The sequence below is a fragment of the Ischnura elegans genome, chromosome X, assembly GCF_921293095.1.
Source record: "Ischnura elegans chromosome X, ioIscEleg1.1, whole genome shotgun sequence".
In the NCBI taxonomy this organism is placed as follows: Eukaryota; Metazoa; Arthropoda; class Insecta; order Odonata; family Coenagrionidae; genus Ischnura; species Ischnura elegans.
Genome location: NC_060259.1, coordinates 120,845,657 through 120,865,327, shown reverse-complemented (window position 1 = coordinate 120,865,327; position 19,671 = coordinate 120,845,657).

Sequence of the window (19,671 nt, the reverse complement as noted above, 5' to 3'; positions counted from 1 at the left end):
GTACAGTACTGTGTCGTGTGAGTGATAACAACGAACTCAACTGCGTGATGGTATCATAACGGCGTAATTACGAAGTCTTAATTTGGGAGGGGAACGCATACTTAGCCAGAGAGTGGTAGGGATTAAAAATGCTCGAGTTTGTAGATGGGGTATAGAGTTTAATATTTTAAGTGAACGGCCCCGCACTGAAAGTTTCGGTCTCTTTTGTGTATTTTTACAGGTAAATTCTTCATCGCCGTTTCGCTGGGAAATGATCCTACGGTACACGTGCTTTACTGCTTACAGAGAATGGGGGTACGGAATGTCCTGTCTATGTTTACGTCTCTCCATAGTAACCTTCCGTTTGATGCAGCGATCGAGTGAGTGATTACAATATAATTATATTTTCGTAAATCCCCTCAAATATAGTTCCACGCCCCACCGCAATTGTTCAATGGCGCCCTTTGTGTTGTCTTTTCAACAGGAATCCCTCATTAATATTCCATAAACTTATCGGGTTACATAGGATGGGTTAATGACATTGTTTTCACAGTCCCATAATATATTACAAGTACTTTTTTCAATTTCTCGGATAAACTACCTGTATCTCAGCAATATTTAATGTGGTCACTTATTGATATTTATGATTATCATTTGTTTGCTTAATCACCCTATCAACAGAATCCCTACAAGTCCCATACTATAACGATAATCCCATAATATTTATTCAAACTATCGGATTCATGCAATATATCTATTTAAATCTACATCTACTTCCAAAATCTCTTACATATACTTCCAAAATCCTTTCTAATGCCGTATTTATTCTTCGGTGTAATTTTACAGTGATGCTGTTCCAATCGTTTTCCTGGGCATTGATCCAAGTGTTATTCGGAGCTGCTGTCACGGATATGAGAAATAAGCAAGGAGAAAATGCAGTGTCGATATTTGGTACGAATATGGCATCGGAGAAGAACTTCACGGGAAAAAATTTTGAACACGTGAGTAAAGAAAATGAATTTTCATATGAATGGAAGTGCTATTGCAATCTACACAGGGGTGCCAACTCCCCCAACCCCATGGCTGTACTTCAGCTTACCCTCACTGAAGACCTAATCCTGCGAAAACAGATGCTAATAACCACGGATGTGGGGGGGAGTAACAGGGGACATAAACCCCACATTTTATCTAAAACAGTTTATAATAAATGGTCCAACAATTTTTGTATCCTTGTAAAGAGGTAGTGAGAGTGTTTATAGGGGAGTTAGTTATATATATTACGAACGCCAACATACTACGGAAGATCAGATAATAAAAATAAAATAAGAGATATAATAGACTGCAGGACACATTGATTCAGAATGTCGGTTTTTCCACGACAGATAAGACGAGACTACAAAGGCAGCGTATTTTCAAATGCTTCATTCCTGCAAACCCGGGCGTATATGGACAAAACCCTTCGACAGTATTCGTACCTAAGTGTCTACTATCAAATAAAAATAGTTTCATTTCTTTCTTGACATTACTTACATAAAGTCTCCTTGTCAGAAAAAATACGTCATTTTTTTTTAATCGTTCGTTCATCTGCAATCGCTTTCTCTCGTTTTAGGGTGGTTTGGGTCCCCCAAATACCCTCCCCCCGAAAAAGGCCTCTGGTCTTTTCCCGTCACTCTTAATAATATCGTCCAGAAATAACGCCCCCAGCTTGGCTCGAGCCACCAACCTTTGGGTTAACAGCCGAACACGCTAGCCGATTTCGCCACGGAGGCGATGTGGGAAAGATGATTTCTATTGGTCTAAGGATTTGTGTAGGTGATACCTAACTTTCACTTGATTAAAATTAGATAGAGAATTTAGTGTTTCTACAAATTTCAGTAGGGGTGGATACCATGATTTTTTCGTATTCCGGTTCGTTCACACGAAACATTATTATGACTCTGTAAACCAGAGGTGGGCAGTGGGTTTTAAAGTATAATAATGCTACACCTTGGCGATAAATAATTCTAAATACATACAATCAGTGTGATTAATAAAGCCAATAAAACTTTATTCCCACAAGCAAAGGTATAAATAAATGTAATACAATTAGTTTAATTAAATATGAAAATTATCCTTACTTTATTTTTTCCTTGTAATTGGAGCCGTTAGACGCTTTCCACAAGAAAGAAGCCAAATCGTAAGATCCGATAATCCTTGTTACTCTTCTTCGGTAACTTATTTAATGTTAACCCAACAAGCTACACAATACAACACAATCACCACAAGGTGCTTCCCCACTTACACCATAGAACACACTTGACACTATATGCACCAGGGGCTAATCCAGTGATTTCCAAATTCGGATTATTTTATTAATCCACATTCACCAATGCACTTATTCACTTTGCACCACGAAAGATTAAAATATTCGATAAGTGTAAAACACTTCTTTCATATGTTGTCAGAACACGGGAATAATTTCTTCACTAGACAGAAAAGGCACACTCGGGAATAAAATTCAACACTCTCGTCACTCGGTTACCCAGCAACTGAACGATATTCAGAGTCGCTTTGCATAGTCGATGCGATATTTTTTCTCCACCCTCAACTCTGAATTGCGTCATGCCGAAGGCCATATAGACACGAACTCTTCCTACGGTTAGTGCGTGACACAGTTCGCTGCATCTTAAGCCCGTAAACATAGAAGAAAATGCGGCCAGCCGAAAGGCAGTAGTTCGCCATGTTCACAGCGAGAGTGAATGATATTAGCCATCATTCACGATGACTCCGTACGGGATCCACAGTTATTCTTTGGGTATGTGTAATGCTAATCTACGCTCCTCAGTGATTGTAGTCTAATCTAGGGTTAAAATGTTTAGTAAAGATTAGAAATATCAATGGCTTAAAACTTGGAATTAATAGTGAATAATGAAATTAATAGCATTCGTCATTCCCATTAGAGCCTCCCCTGCATATTTGCACACCTATAAGCTCCGCACAAAAAAAAACACAAATTCGAAATCGCAGGAGTACTGCCGCCTTCACGAAGAGTAAATAAAATTCACGAACGGATTTTTCTTGGACGACGCAGCGAGCTAAACGACAGTGATGCATCGCGTGAATGATAGCGATCATGCACGATGCCTTCGTATACGGAATCCAGAGTAATCTTTCCCATAGAGCGCATTGGCAAATAGGTATAATATGGAAAGAAGGATGAAATATAAGACCTCGCTGCGGCATGCGATAGCGTAGACTCAAATACAAAAGCATAAATGAGAGACCAGGACACATGAATACAAACAATTGAATAGCGATCGCCACATTACGGCATCAGATGAATCATATTGTGACGGAACGCTCCCGTGAGCCATGCACCGTCGAACTGAGATTATTATCCGAGTTCTTAATTTTTCGTAGGTTCTGGGGCTCGCGGTCAAGATGGGAACTCGCGGCATTAAACACAATGGCACAGCAAGGGGATGAATGACCTCGTACACAGCGAATGACTGTCATACAAAAATTTATTAGAGAAAAATAAACGAACACTTCTGTCCTTAAACGCTAATGAGGGATGGAATAGTGATGCTGAATTGGGCGAGACATCAATGATACACTTGCAGAAATAAAAATGAAGGAAATATGCCATACACAAAAAGAAAGAGAAATCTTATATCTAATAAATGAGGGATGAGATGATTGTTGGGGTAAATGAACAAAAATGGACAAAAATAACACTGTATACTCTCAGAGATTGCTATGACACGGGCACTCGAAATCTTGCTGCACTTCAAAAGCAATTATGAGTAATGTTCGTCGTTCTACTATCAAATGTTACATGCTCCACGTTCTGTTCAATCAAAAATGAGTCTGACGTCAACCAGAAGGGATGACGAGAACGGGAGAATCGTGATACAATTAAAAAATGGTCTTCAGACCGAGAAAGAGAGACGTGAGTTTGTGTCAGAAGCCACATGAGTATTAGGATGACACACGTGCACACTGGGGGACTTTCTTCGTACAGGGCGCGTGGGCTGGCTGGAGCGGGGGAGGGATCGGGATTATTTCCCCGTCCCGGGAGAGGGTTTAGAGTACTTAAGTGTCAAAGGCGGCGGGTCCGAATCCTGGCCGCCGGGTCACGATGCGTCGATCGCGGGGAACCACCTCCCGCAAATCCTTGGACGATGTCGTGATGTCCTGACGAAAAAGCAAGGACACTTTTCTCGTGTCTCGCTGTACTCCACGCTTCTCTCTCCGCACGCCCTTCCCCTGGTCGCGTTGCCCGACCTCCGAAATTGCCGTAGCCCTCGTCTGCCGCAACCCCGTCTTGTCGCCCCACCTTGGCACTGTCACAGCTGACCTCCGTCTTCTCTAGCGGAACAACTGCCGCTTTCTCAGGAATCCAACCCCACATCCCACAATACCGGGCCTTATATACCCTTTACAAAACAAGAGACATGCTAAATTCTAGCAGACAACATAGGAAAAAGAAAAGAAGGTCGCTCATCACCCGCTGTTGCCGCGCGCCAATATGAATCGGGGAGAAGAGATGGACGCAGAATGCGCCGTGACGAGGCTTTTCGTCACATCGCCCCCCTGCATGGATGCATCTCTTTCCTAAGGGGTGAATGAAAAAGATGTGTCCAAACGAAAGAGATGAATCCATGCATATCGCGGAAAGAATAAGCCAGATGAACGAGCAACAAACTAAAAACTAAACTTGAGATTCTAAATAGACCCGAGAGCAAATGAAAAAACTTATGAAACAACCCAAGCTGGGTATCAGACACCTTAGGTGTCCTTAACAAGACTAAATCCCTGACATGAAAATTTGAATGGGTCTTGTTTTGATTACGCTTTCTTTTGAGCCCAGCCTTTTTTAACTGGCGGGTGGCAAACAAAATTAAATTTTCCCTCCCGATTTCCGAATCTTCAGTAAAAATCATTTTTGATTTCATCGTTTCCGGAACGGTAATCATCGAGAGAGAATTTTCCACTTCTTTTAAAAACGCTATCGGGTGATCGGCGTCTCGAGCGGAGAACACGGGCTTCGTCAATGACTCACTTGATAACGTCGCCGTTGCTACTGGCGTGCCGCTATCCTTCAATGCCTCAAATTCCGCTTCGAGCGATTTTACCCTGCGTTCGTCTATTTCGACGGCATTTTCCTCGTGCCTTTTAAGATTTGCAATGTCATTATAAGAGCGTTCTAGAGCGTCTGTGCGCACCTCTAGGTTTTCAACTTGTGAATCAACCACCCTTAGACATTCATCGCGATCATTTTTCGCGATCTCATTCACCTTTTCTAGGCAATGAGTTTCACCATTGTTTAGTTTATCTTTAATTACGGACTTTTCCTGCCGTAGAATATCATGACAACTATTAACTTCCTGCATCAGAATATCATGACAACTCCTAACTTCCTGTCGTAGATTATGATTAATTTCCTGACGCAATGCTTCATTATTTGTACTCATCTCAGAGCGCATGCTCTGTATGGCTTCAAAATTAGCGTTAATCTGAGCGCTCATGCTCTCGTTCCTAGCGTTAATCTGAGCGCTCATGCTCTCGTTCCTAGCGTTAATCTGAGCGCTCAGGCTCTCGTTACGAGCGTTAATCTGAGCGCTTATCTTTTCGTTCCTAGCGTTAATCTGAGCGCTCAGGCTCTCGTTCCTAGCGTTAATCTGAGCGCTTATCTTTTGTAACATCAATAAGATTGTTTTATTAGACACATAATCATCATTAGAATCGTGACTCGATTCGGTTCGGCTGGCTTCGCCCCCCTCGTCACCTTCACGCTGTGTTTTACGTTGCCCACTCATGCCAGAACCCGGCGTATCTAACAGCATTCCCCGGAATGTGTCAGTTAAATCATCGGTTTCTGAATTCACGCTCTTGTCATCGGAGTCGTCTACTTCGTTCGCGACCTCCCGATACACGGTAAACGCGGGTGCCTTATCGTCGGACGTATCCATAATTGAATCCCCTTAAACAGCAGGAATAAAACAAAGGGATACCCCAACGACCCGTAGACCACCATTCATCGGCCACAAACACCAAAAAAAAAAGAAAAGAAAACCGACAACGCAATGGTACAAGAAAAACACACAATCGGATTCAAACTTGAGAATGGATTGCCAATGGCGTGACACTACAACTAACAAAAGGTCGACTAACCTGAACCCAATTACATAATAATCACGAGTTGGCTCGTGGTCACGCGCATTCATATGGGTGAAATGCACTAATAGCTGACGCGAGCGCCGAATGATCAAAATGTGCCAATACAGTGGCATCGAAAACAAACATTAAAATTAAATGGAAAGTTTTCTCGTGATCGAGCTGCGCGTTCTTGGCCGCCAGATGTGACGGTACGCGCCCAACACGCCGTTTGACCAAAACGTGCCAACCTCGTGGCATCAAAAACGAACATTAAAATTAAATGCAAATCCCCTCGTGATCGGGCCCCGCGTTGTCGGGCGCCAGATGTGACGGAACGCTCCCGTGAGCCATGCACCGTCGAACTGAGATTATTATCCGAGTTCTTAATTTTTCGTAGGTTCTGGGGCTCGCGGTCAAGATGGGAACTCGCGGCATTAAACACAATGGCACAGCAAGGGGATGAATGACCTCGTACACAGCGAATGACTGTCATACAAAAATTTATTAGAGAAAAATAAACGAACACTTCTGTCCTTAAACGCTAATGAGGGATGGAATAGTGATGCTGAATTGGGCGAGACATCAATGATACACTTGCAGAAATAAAAATGAAGGAAATATGCCATACACAAAAAGAAAGAGAAATCTTATATCTAATAAATGAGGGATGAGATGATTGTTGGGGTAAATGAACAAAAATGGACAAAAATAACACTGTATACTCTCAGAGATTGCTATGACACGGGCACTCGAAATCTTGCTGCACTTCAAAAGCAATTATGAGTAATGTTCGTCGTTCTACTATCAAATGTTACATGCTCCACGTTCTGTTCAATCAAAAATGAGTCTGACGTCAACCAGAAGGGATGACGAGAACGGGAGAATCGTGATACAATTAAAAAATGGTCTTCAGACCGAGAAAGAGAGACGTGAGTTTGTGTCAGAAGCCACATGAGTATTAGGATGACACACGTGCACACTGGGGGACTTTCTTCGTACAGGGCGCGTGGGCTGGCTGGAGCGGGGGAGGGATCGGGATTATTTCCCCGTCCCGGGAGAGGGTTTAGAGTACTTAAGTGTCAAAGGCGGCGGGTCCGAATCCTGGCCGCCGGGTCACGATGCGTCGATCGCGGGGAACCACCTCCCGCAAATCCTTGGACGATGTCGTGATGTCCTGACGAAAAAGCAAGGACACTTTTCTCGTGTCTCGCTGTACTCCACGCTTCTCTCTCCGCACGCCCTTCCCCTGGTCGCGTTGCCCGACCTCCGAAATTGCCGTAGCCCTCGTCTGCCGCAACCCCGTCTTGTCGCCCCACCTTGGCACTGTCACAGCTGACCTCCGTCTTCTCTAGCGGAACAACTGCCGCTTTCTCAGGAATCCAACCCCACATCCCACAATACCGGGCCTTATATACCCTTTACAAAACAAGAGACATGCTAAATTCTAGCAGACAACATAGGAAAAAGAAAAGAAGGTCGCTCATCACCCGCTGTTGCCGCGCGCCAATATGAATCGGGGAGAAGAGATGGACGCAGAATGCGCCGTGACGAGGCTTTTCGTCACAATATAGTTTTAATTACAGTTTTTAATTACTGAAATACTTATTCTCTGTGCTTTTAACAGCACTGATTGGGGATTATAACAGAAATTTACATCCAAGATGACATAATGCATCAAATTCATCTCCTTTCCACGCTATTCCTCGCGTTTGCAGATATAATCCGTTGCAAATATAATTAACATGGACGTACCTAGCAGGAGACAAGTGCCCCCCCCCCCAAGGATAAAAAGTAATTTCAACAAATTTTCTTTAAATCCAAGAAAAGTGACATTACTGTAAAACGTGTAAATAAAAATCAAAAGATTTTTTATGAGTAAACATTTTTAAAAACTAAGAAAGCGTTCTTTTAATTTTCTTGAAATTTTGGTTCCCTAAACCTTTTTTCGTGTTTAATGTTGAACGACCACGGCTTGCTCCCCCCCTCTACTTTTGATCCTGGATACGCCCTTGTTTATGGAAACAATCGGTTCACACTGTTTACTCATCGCTGGGATACGAGCGTACTCGAAAACCGTTTTGAATCGCCCCAAGTAACAATTATATAAACGAAGCATCTGCGGGACACAATTGTTCCTTGTTTTTGCATAAATATTTGCATCAATTTTAATGAAGAGCTAGGTATTCTCTATACCTAAATAAAATATACCCTATGTTATACAACTTTGTTAACATTAGAAGGAACTGTTTCTTTGATGGACGACCTCTTAATTAATCATATTGCCTACAATTTTTTAAATGTCGTTTTCATTTTTCTGACTTTTATTTATTTCATACGGTACGTATTCTTTTTAAAAAATAATTATTTTTATATTATAGAAATGGGGTTTTAATAGCTTTCTCAAAAGCTTAAAACTAGTCAAAATGATGGTTTATATGTTTCTGTTTTATTTATGACGCGTGTTCTGTTCGGAAAATCTCAACACCATATTACGTCCATCCACTTTGATATTTTAGTTAGCACATTTATGCATTAGAAGTGCCTTATTACTTTTTGAATTGAAATAATCTGTATATCTGCCATAGTGAGTGGTGATGAGGGTAGTTGAACAGAAGCTTCGTGACCACTGTTAATTGTAACGTTTTCATTGCAGAATTATTTGTAAAAAAATTACTCAGTTTTATTGATAGTTGAAGGAAGATTATTTAATGAAGCAATGAATTCATTTTAACATAAACAAATGGGTATTTAAAATCATTAATACCCGCAAAATGAAGAGTAATTGTAATTCTATGTATGATGCATAGCGATGAATTTCTGGAAAAAGAATAACTCCACAAAACATAGCTTTTTCATTCGTGGCACCCAATTAAAGGCATTTGAATCCGTGAAATATCTAGGAGTTAGACTCAATAATGATCTATTATGGTATAAACATATTCGAGAAATAACCGGTCAAGCTAATCGTAAAATGGATTTTGTCAAAAGAATATTAGGAAAGTGCGACGACAAAGTGAGAGAAATTAGCTACTTCTCCCTCGTTAGATTCCCATTTAGAATACGCTGCCAGTGTTTGGGACCCTCATAAAAAATTCTTAAAAACTGAGTTAGAACGCGTGCAAAGAAGAGCTGCCAGGTACGTGAAAGGTCTTCACGATAGTCTTGTTAATGCAATTGACCTCTTAAGGTCACATCACACTATAGCGACCACCATTTCGGCTGCACTCCATCACACATTGCGCCCGACGCCACGGTCGCGCATGCGCACGTAAAGCGCGTCTGGTTTCGCTGGGGCGGGCGTCCCGCGGCTGCCTCCATAGATACCTCTACGGCTGCCTCCGACTGCCGCGTTCGGTCGTCGCGGTTGGACGCTGCGGCAGGGTGTTTTGTTTCTTTGGGGCGTCCCGGTCGCAAGACGTCTGCTGCCCGACAACATTGTTTAGAGCAGAGAATGCATTTCAGTTTCAGATGTTTGCCTCTCAAGAGGTTGGCTTGGAACAAGGTGGAAATGGACGACGATTTTCTCCTGATGCATTGAGCCTTCGCAATTAACTTTGGGTATATTTTTTTCATTTCTAAAGCCGTGATCTTCACTAAATGGTGAACTTCGTCTTCTTATGTCTTTAATTATTTCTAATCCCTTTTTCGCTCTCTCTTCAAAATATTCAGCCATCCTTGAAGTACTACTCATGTTAGCTGCCTTTGAAGTCTTCCTCAATTTCGTACACTTCTGTTTACAATCGGAGTCTGGGGTTAACGCTCTTGAATCGTCTGAATTTTGTTTCTTCTTCACAATTTTTCTAGCAATAATGATTCAGAGGTTCTTGGTCTAACAGCTCAATGTCGATGCCATTTTGACGTTTTGACAGAAGCAGGAGAGCCTGTCCCGAGCTTTTGCTTTCAATTGTATTTTCATCTACATCTACCTAATACCCCGCAAGCCACCTAAAAGGCGTGTGGCAGGGGGTGTTAGGACACCAGCCATTTACAGCTAATAAAAAAATGAAGTGCTCTAACGAGGTTGGGACTAGCGTTTATTAAAGTCCTTTATGGTTCGCGGGAAAAACGAATTCCCAAATCTATCCGTTCGGCAAAACATCTCTCTTAATTTATCGATTCTATCGGAGCTGGAAATTAAAGGTATCCATTCTCAATTGTTCAAGCAATCTAAGCCTAGTGCGCATCCTCCGAGTCTCCAACGGCTCCCAGCCTGATTTGCTTAACATCTGGGTAACACTGTCTGTACGCCCGCTGTAGTTTTTGACGAAACGCGCAGCCTTCCTTTGTATTTTATTAAGTTCGCGGATTAAGTCTTTCTGCACCGGATCCCATACGCTCGCTGCATATTCAAGGTGCGGTCGGACGAGAGCGAAATAGCACCTTTAAAAGTAATTGTCCCTTTCATTCTTCTACCTTTTTTAGTCATTTCCTTTATGATAAAAGAAAAAATACCAATAAGTCAATTAATAAACAGATAATCTTTTTCAAGTGTCTAGCTACAGGAGAAACCTTTCGGTCTCTGAGCTTTGCTTTTCGTATTTCATATTCCGGCCGGCCGCGGCAGTCGGACGCAGCCGCGGGACGCACCAGCGAAACCAGACATTAAGAACGTTTCTGCTTGTGGCTTGTTTGTTTACGAATTCCCAAAGAATGGATAGAGAGCAGCAATTGTTGAAATTAAGGCAGTTGTACTGGCATCGTAATAGGAAGTTAATAGAAGTCCAATATGTTGGGCTACCTGCGCCCAACATATGAGGTTTCAGGTCCGCTCTTTTGTAATTCTCAATGGTCGGATCCCACAGTATTGGCCGACATTCTACTTCGTGTAATATACGGATATCTTACGCCGAGGAGAATTTTGATCGTGCTTTTCCTTGATGCTGGGCTTCCATCTTCACTTTAAAAATCCGAAATTATCTCAGCGTTATCTCACAACCTTCTTGAACTTCCCTCGCTACGGTAAACAAAACAAACACGTCTGCCGCAAGCACGCGAGCAGCCCCCTCCAACTCCCGGCCGCTAGGTGGCCCTAAAGCTTCCGTGCGAGGGAATCGCCGATAGATGGTGCTAGTGGGTGTTTGCGCGTCCAGCATTACGAAATTGCATTGAACCAAATACAATACTTGATCGCTGGAACAACGAATTTAAAATGCCTTCAACTGAATTGAACACTAAGAAGCAATTTAATAGCCTTTTAATTTCATTGACAGCCAGTTAGAAAGTCCATGTACAAAAAACATTGCCTTTAGAAGAAATTGAAAATGAGATGTTGTCGTCTGCTAGCAGTCGTATTTTATTAGCTCTACTTCGTAAAAAAGAAGTTATTTGCGTCCTGATCATCATATATTTATCGCTAACGGCATACTGCCTGACATATAATTATCAAGGTATCGGTCCCCCCAAAAAAATTGGCGATACAGACAATCGAGTCGGCGTTTCCTCCTCCAAGGAACTCCAGCGCAATTATGCTGAATGGGGAAATAAGTTTTGGCTGCAGAAATCTCCTTTAAACTCTCATTAGGTCACCTTAAACAGGCAATCCTAAACTGGTAGCTACGAGGATACGGTTATCTCCGATTCAGAAATTACAAGATCCGCAATGAGAAAAACTGGCCCAAAATTAATTACTGAAAGCTTCACATAACGACTCATATTAAGATTAGATTAAGACTCAATGGTTACTCTGAAATGGAAAATGTACGTTTGAGAACCCTAATTAAGGCTTTGGGCACAACAAAAACACCTTGCTAAATTCTTAACCCAAGAAAGTCACAGAAATACACATCACAAGATCAACCGAAACAGCAACCAATGTAAAGGAAAGGGGGACGTCTGGGAACGGTAGTTGAAGGAAGTGATTGTTGTTAAATTTAAAATGCATTTATTCATGAAAGCACAAGCACTATCATTAACACTGTACAGGCGAGCTTAAAGGATAAGGGCAAAGGTTGGAAGTGTGAAAAATGTAAATAAATCTCGAAGTTCATGAAGATTTGAGGGTTTTCCACGGTTGTGGCAGTATCACTTCCACCAAAAGATCTGGAGATGAATGACCGCCTAGAAATAGAAATTTTTCAAAATTAGGCAAAATTTAAAAAAATATATTAAAAAAATGAGTTGCAATCCTAGGTCGTATCAGTTATAAATGTGGAATGACAGTACTTTTACCACGAAAAATCTCCACAGTTAGCTAATAATGGCGTTACACGAGGTTATGTCTCACCAAAAATGTGAGGCTTTGAGGCACGAGAAAAATATCATAATGAAAGGGTGGGGCCAAATTTTCGATTGCAAATATCAAGAGATAAGTTCATCCTTTCAATTTTTAATATTACCAACATTTACTCTATTCTCATGACTTCCTTTTTTATTACAGATAGTAACCCCTGCCCCTTTTCAGCAAAAAATATCCTGACCACATTACTGTTGTTGCACTTTGTTTACAACTACAACAATTTCTAAACTGCAATGGCAGCAAATCCACAGAAGTAAAAAAAATATGAAATTAATTATATTTCAACATCCGTAGGCGGATCACCGTTAGTCCGTGTATATTATTGTACGCTAAACAACATCAATACTTGCATAAAATGAGCATGGATGCAAGCATAACTATCGCTAGGGCGCCATAAATCTTATCCCACCAGATAACAGAAGCTACCATTATTATTTCACTGTCATTAAGTCCTAAAACTAGAGTAGGATGCACATTAACACTTTCACCATGATCATAAAAACATAAATTCACTGCACAACTGTATCTAATAGGAATGAAATAATACAAGTTTTCAATTCGTGGTGGAGCGATATGTTTCCTCCTCTTTCTGTACTGACACAAAATTCTTCACTAAATATCTAAAGCCATCAATTAATTGCAAAGCGAGCTACGAAACCACCGAGGTTTTACAATTGTAATTAAGTACAATAACACAATTAGTAAAAACTGATGGAACTATGCCTCCACGGCAACATGGCATGATATTATTTCGGTATTATGTGAAAAACATGAACCATTGATTTCCCGCGAAGATAAAAATAAAAATTTCCGTAAATAAATATCGGATGCTTTGCCATATCCTCTTTAAAAACAAGAGAAAGGGCATGCATGGAAGAGTAAACAAAGCCGCCATTGCAGATACTGCAGTATTTCCGCTATCTATTTGCACCGCTAATTTATTCTTAGCGAATAACACATATTTTCAACTAAAAAACGAGGTCACTGAGATCTAAAACCACGAAAAAATTACCAAATTAACGTTAATAGAGCCATAAAACTAACATCGGTAACCCACCGCATTTTGAGTACTTACCACTGCTTTGAAAAAACTTTTATTTTCAGCTCAGCATTCCTTCCTGGTTTTCCTGTATCTTGTAGAATTATTAGACACATATCAAAAGCGCGATGCACGAACCATCTTCAAATTTAATAGCTTTTTAGCAATATAACACATCTTCCAAGTGATGAGCTTCGCTGGTTCACCATTGAAATGAATGTAACAGCAACGCGATACTGGGCGCGCGACAGGCTCGCAGCGCCACTCTGTAACGAACTAAAAAAATTGAATAACGTGGGAGGATTTTGGGACCAGCCAACCAACGACATAGCAGCCGAGTTGGAGGGGGCTGCACGCGAGATTGAAATGGAGCTCTCTGATTGGCTGCGACTGCCTCGCTCTGATTGGTCGACGGGCCAGTCGCAGCCTCAGCGCCGGCCGCAGTCGCTAATGTGATACGGCCTTTAGATAAACTTGAATGGGAATCTCTGTCGGACAGTAGATTGAAAAATAGACTAAAGCTTTTAGATAAATTCATGAGCAGCGTCTTTTCTGACGAAGTTTGCCGTATCTTACGGACGCCAACATACTACGGAAGATCAGATCATATATATAAAATTAGAAAGATAGACTGCAGAACAGAGAGATTCATGATGTCCTTTTTTCCACGATCAATAAGAGTATAACGGCAGCGTTAGAACTCATAAATAGAATAGATGACTTGTAGTGTAGCCTAATAACTTATGTATACTTTAATGTATGTTTCTGAATTATGTCATTATTTCTAACAGTATGTGGTAGTATAATTTGTTAGTATGCGTGACGTTTTTCGGACTGTATGGAGTGCATGTGGGAGTCCAATTGCATGCTGCATGCTGGTGATTGATCATCCCCTGCCCAGTGGCGGCTAGTGAGTCAAATGCTGGGGGGGCGCACTCCACCGAGGGGTCATAATTTTTTAATAATTCGTGTATTTTATTATGTTTTTACGGCAATCTAGGAATAAAATTTTGTGATGCCATATGTTCCGTTTTTTTCAACAACAATACCTAGTTTTCGTAATGAAGCTTGATTAATAAATACTAAATGCAGTAGACTCTCGGTCACACGGATCGGCTTAGTCCGGACTCTCGATTATACTGATCAATGATCTTGAAGAATAAAAATATATTTGCTGCGATATTTTGCAAATACAAACGAAAATACGTAACTTTAGGTTTTAGCGCCTACATTCTTCGTGCGGATATGCCCGCAATACACTTATGTTGTTCGTTTTGCAATCATAATGCGTTATTTGTCAAATCTATTCAACATTTACAATGATTTAGGTAGCAATGACATTTGTAACACCTGAGGAGGGAGGCGAGATGTAAACATTGCATTGCGGTGTTCGCATTGCTTCTTGAATACAGTGTGATTTAAAATCAATAATTAAATGTTTCTCACACATTTTTAACAAAATCTAAAATGCTCACATGCCTTTAGTTATATTGCAGAAGTCCATCCTTCTTTCCTTTTGTCCAGCAAAGTGATCAATTACACGTTCGTTGAAATCAGCGCCGGACAACAATTTCTTTCCGATTGAACACATGGAAAGGGCACTAGTCCATAAATATACAAGGGACTTAATAAACAAGGGACGACACAAAATGGGCCGACGAAAAATACGACCAAAAAGAACAAGGTGCCTGGACACAGAATTGGGGACAATTTTCCCCTATATTTCCCTAAAACAAAAACAAGCACTGTTGATTAATTCAAAATTGTCTTCTTGAATGTACACACAGCACTAAGAAACTTCTTAATCGGCAATTAAGCACAGTAAACTCCTCGAAAATGATGTCTGAACTCATTTCACTCCGTTCTTTCCGAGAGTCTTGCCGTTACTATGAGGAAGACTCAAGGGAGATAGAAGTCGTGGTCCACTAATGCTGAATCAGCTGAGGGACGAATTTATTGAGTGCAACTTGCTTTTTTCGTTGCGAAGCAGAAAAAATTATGGACAAAAGATATCCTGTGTATCAAACTGTGTCTGCTTGTCTTGGTATCAGCTTGATATCAGTGAAAAGAGTCGCGGCTAAACAGAAGGATTGTGTAAAGGAGAACACAAGTGGTGAACTTCCTACTTCCTTTTAAAGCAGCCTTTAGTGGTCCAAAGCCCACATGAGAAATGCTGATGGGAATTGATTCAAATAGTTTTTTTACCATCCAATAAAATTTACGCTATTATGGCTTAGAATTTACGTCGTAGAAAAGCATTTTTATGAAAGCTCTGCCCAACCTGACCTTAAGTTTACCTGAAGGGTGCTACAACGATACTTTCATCGTGCGAGTCGGTCATTTAAAGGAAGCGCGCCCTCTGCTGAGTCGGTGGCAACCACGCGCCTCTTTTCGCCTCCCCCTCCCACGACGGAGCTGCCGGTACGCGTATAGAAACATCTAGATAATTAATAAGTGATATTGACGTTAATATTGATATTTAATATACATTTCATATGTGCTTGCATTACTAACATTCTACGGAAGACAACAATACCAATCAATTTTCAATTGACTCACTGGTTTCGAAGTTAGCAGAGGTTTGCGTTGTTTACAACAACTCCGTTAATTTTAGTGTTATAAACAATTTGTTTTCGGCAAACTGCTAATAATAGATGTGGCTTCTTTAATTCAAAATTTCAAGTTAAAGAAACGAAAACTACAGGAATGCCAAGCGCTCAAAGTTGGGCACCTTGATTTTACGCGCAAAAAACGGGTACTTTTTTGAGAAAAAATTAAGTACAGGAAATACTATTTAGCCAAAAAAATTTTAAAGTACATGATATAACGTAGAACTAAATTCTCTTTCGTATACTTTTAATTGCATTGAAATCGATTGCTTCGTTTAGACGCTAGATCTCCTCGAACTCGAGTATCTTGCTTTTTTTTTACAGACACAAGGGCTGTGCGAGATTCTCGACCACCCGAGAGTCTCGGCGGTCAAGACGAGAATTTCGTTTCTCGGCATTGTCGGGACGAGACTCTCGGCGCGGCGGGACTCTCGCACCTTCGAGGTTTCTCGACATCCGTCGAGACTCCAGGCTCCTCGAAAAAATAAAACTATTTCTACTTTAGACACTGGAAATAACTTCACAAGCAGATTATTTTAAGACATCTTATATATTTCCAAAACTAAAAATAGTTGTAATATAAAATCGATATTGACACCTTAAGCATATTTTATTATTTAACTAACCAAAATTGACAGGTAACCATGAGCCTTAGTTACCATAAATAAACATTGCAAAAAGATATGCCGGGGTGTATGGAATACCCACCAGGATAAGCGGTAGGTGCGAGATTAATAAAGTACGTAATTTTAAGATAAATGGTTCAAAATGGTCAGTTTGAAGGCTATCTGAGGGATATTTTATTTATCCTTACACTATTCTATTAGTAATATCAATCCAATTAAGTAAAATGGCTTAAACTTAAAAATTTCCTGAGCTCTTGGGGGGGGGGGGATTATTCCCTACAAACCCCCCCTCACTGTCTCCAGTGATAGGTTCTCAGGGACCAAAAGAGTCATCACTCATTGAGTTATAATTCTATATGTATCACTCGGTCATTCCCAACTTCTCTTTTTCCATCGCTGACTCTGTCACTTCCCACATGTAACATTCAATTAAAAACCGAGCATGGAGCAACTTCAGACACTTCTTCCTTCCAAATCCTATTTTATTTCTTTTCAAATATAATATGCCAATCAGAACGCCCTCCCCTTCTCTTCTCCCTCCTCTAAAATTAAATTCCCTCCTCTTCTCAATTACAGATCTTTTATTCAATGGCTTCTCACGCAACAATTACCCTCTCATAACCCAACAAACCCTTAGCAACTTCCCATCCCTCTTAAACATCCTCCCATTCCACATAAACATCAATTTCAACACAGACGTCGAATTAATAAAAGTATTAATTAAGCATTAACATTAACATCAAATGTTTCGATCGCTGCAAGCGGAAGGGCGTTCTGATTGGCTGTAAGGCGGTATCAGGGAAAGTTTTTATCAGTGGGAAAAGGGACAAAGGGTCGAGTGATGGATAAAAGGGATGTGATTCCCATCCCTGGAGTCATAGCGAAAAATGATCAAAGTGAAACGGTCATTTTTCCACTATAATTTTAGCCTCCCCCTCGAAAATTATGAAAAAAAATTATGCTATTCAGGCTTTAGTAAAAAAACAATAAGAATACTAAAAAAACTAAGAAAGAAATCCTAAAATAATAAATTTTCACCGGCGAATATCAGTGGCCTCCATTTGAATCGTAAACATTTTGAGGAAGTTTTTTCGTGATAACGACGCGTTGACTCATTTTTGGTGGAAAAAGAACTTTTTCAATGATTAATTTTATGAACCATAAAAACCTTCATCAATTTCATCATCGCGGAGGCCTGCGTAAAAGTTAACTCTTTGCTACGTCACGGCACGGCGTACCTTCCACTTTCAAAATAGCCTGAAAGAGAGTGTTGTAGTACTAGTGGACAAATATTAGCCTTTCCTTTTGAATTCAGCACCTTTTACCAATAATTGGAATGAAAATCAAAGCGGCGGAAAGTTTATTTGCTATCAATTGCAGCAACAATCAAATTAGGAAACTTTCGTGGCTTATTATCGGGTCGGGCGGCTGCCTATATATATCCCATTCTTAATGGAAAAAGGAGCAAGTTGAAGCAAGACTTTTCTCCTGAATTATATAGCAAAGATCTTTCTTGCCGTATATATTTTTCGATCGCGTCTCGTCGCCCTCCTAAAGATTTTTTTCCACTTTATGAATAAACGAGTCGATGGGCGCTTGAATTCATCAAGCGGGTTTTGGAGGGGGGTGGGAACATATTTGTGTCACGTGTGTTCAAGTATTGGGTCCATAAGTTTCTTAAAAAGCGAAAAAAAACACTCAAAGTATCGTTGAAATGGGCGGAATGTACGAACAACACGCTCATTCGCCCTCAACAATACTTAAGGTCGTCTTAGTTACCACGATGATATAAGCGTTGAGGGAACGTTTGGAATTGAATATTTACGTATTGGAGTGATTGATAATAGATATCGATATAAAATGAAAAATATGGTTGGCAAGGAGACGTAATTTTCACTAAATAATCATATTGTTAATAAGGTATGACGCTGAAAATTTCAGACGGGTAAGGTCAATATCATAGGAGAAAATGAAACCTATCGATATAACTTCATATCGATATATCTTCATAAGGAAACGAATCGCATGAAAATAATTTATATTTATGAATAGTACATTGCTTTCTTAAAATAATGGTTACAGTTTTATCCTAATTACTGTTGAAATTTTTCTGTAGAAGGGATCTATCGAATGCTTACTTGTATCGATCATAACTTCGACTGTAATAACTGCATTAGTTTCCTTTTACTTTTATATTATTTTGTATTATAATATTATAATTCAGCAAGGGTTTCAGTCTCTTGCCTTAATTAATTAAAAATATATTAGGTAAAAATCGAATTACAGGATTTTCGATATGATTTTTCTTGCTGGTTAATGGGTAAAGCGGAATTTCTATCATTGCTAATTATGACCCCTGTGATAAGGATTATATCCTTAAATCTTTGTTCATCTCGCAAAAGAGGAAACGTATATAGAACGATTTGAGTATATCCTCATTGACTTTACATTTAAAATAATTATCGACATAAAACGAAAACTATGGTTGTCATGGAGCCCTCATTATAAAGAAACATTTATATTGCCACTCAGATACTACCCTGAAAATTACGGACAGGTACGGTCAATAGCAAGGGAGAAAATGAGACCTATCGATATAAATTCATATCAATATATTTTCATTAGGAATCGTTACCCATCAAAATTATTTACATGCGTGCATAGAGCTTTTCCGTATTACCATAATATTATAATTTATATCCCCGTAACTATGTAAATAAGTCTCATAAAGGGATCTATCGAATGCACACTTGTATCGATTATTACTTCAGTTGTAATCAATTGATCCGCTTGATTTAACTTTTATCGGATAAAATACATTAGAAATTGTATTGTGTATGACTTTCAAATTCAAAACTTGATTAACAATAACGTTATTAGCGATTAAAGCGTAACTAAGGAGATTAGTATCGATGTAACTCGCACATGAATCGATCGAGCGGAATGACCATCATTGCAAAAGTTGACCTTTTTGATAAAAGTATTGCCCTGAAAATTTCATCCATCTAGCTTGAACGGTTGCTAAGATATTCAAGATTGTAT